Source organism: Orycteropus afer, unplaced genomic scaffold (genome assembly GCF_000298275.1).
Source record: "Orycteropus afer afer isolate SDZICR_OR568_19922 unplaced genomic scaffold, OryAfe1.0 scaffold00028, whole genome shotgun sequence".
NCBI lineage: Eukaryota > Metazoa > Chordata > Mammalia > Tubulidentata > Orycteropodidae > Orycteropus > Orycteropus afer.
This window is the reverse complement of record NW_006921615.1, coordinates 19408979-19410246: the sequence shown is the minus strand read 5'-3', so window position 1 is coordinate 19410246 and position 1268 is coordinate 19408979.

Here is a 1268-nt window from a genome sequence, read left to right as displayed (position 1 = left end):
GAACCTAAGAATTAACCTAAAACTCGGCCCTGCTAGCCAGGGACTGCACAGAAGACTGCTCTGGTGGCTTGGGAATAAAAGGGAAAGCAGCGAAGAGGAAGGCGGGCTGAGCTTTGGACTTTTGTCTGCCCAGAAGGCACAGCCATTTTGAATGTTTACAAGCAGCTTGGCCATTTTGGATATTTAAAGTGATAGTGTTCTCCCAGATTCCAGAGACTTAAGAACAGGCTCCACTTGACAGGAACCCCAAGGACATTCTGAACCCCAGCAACTGGAGAGGTGTGACATTCCCCTTGTTACTCTTATGCCCCACACCCTCTTGGTAAACAGAGATGCAGCCATCCCTCACTGCCACCCACTTTCTGGGCTGGCAGGAATTCCACCCCAGTCTGTGTGCTCAGACTGAGCTTGGGTGTCCTACTCCACCCTGTCCTGATGTGTTTGTTTGTTTGTTTCCTGTTTTTTAGTTTGTTTATTACTTTTGTCCTTTTTACTATTATTCTGTATTCTTCCCCTCCCAGGTTCTAGTTTTCAGCTTTTTTTCTTTTCCCTGTTCCTCGTGCAATTTTTTTTTTTTCTTTCTCATGGTTAACCCGGTTCCTTGTTATTCTTTTTTCATTTTTCCAATTTTTTTCTTCATTATTATGCTTCTATACCTTTTTTCTCTTATTGCCCTCTTCTCAGATATTACAGGGTTTTTTTTTTTTCTTTATCCCTTTTTTCTCTTTTTGGTTACTGTTCCTGTGTGATAACACACTGTATTTTTTGTCCATGTGTTTTTACATTTTTGAGGGTTATTCAACTGTTATTTTTGTCTAACTGAGTGGAAGACAGCAACAGTCCCCACATGACACAACTACACTCACACCTCCTGCAACTTCACTTACTGAGTTAGAGCCACCACTTCCTTCACCACCAACAGGCCATCAATAAACAACCACCAAGAAGAGCCTGACTCACCCTTGGCTGCTCTTCATAAAAGTTAACAGAGATCTAAATACAACAATGTCACAATGTCTTAGAGACAATATACCATCACAGGCCACACAAAGAAGCAAGATAAAGTGGTAGAAACAAGGAAGCAGGATACAGACCCAGAACACATCCCTGAGGAATAAGCAGCACTGGAACTCTCTGATAAGGAATTCAAAAGAATTATATTTAGGTATCTTCAGAGGACTGAGAGACAGACCAAAGAAAACACAGAAAAAACCTTAGAAGAATTTTGGAAGAAAATAGAAGAACAAAATGACAAAATAAATTTTAAA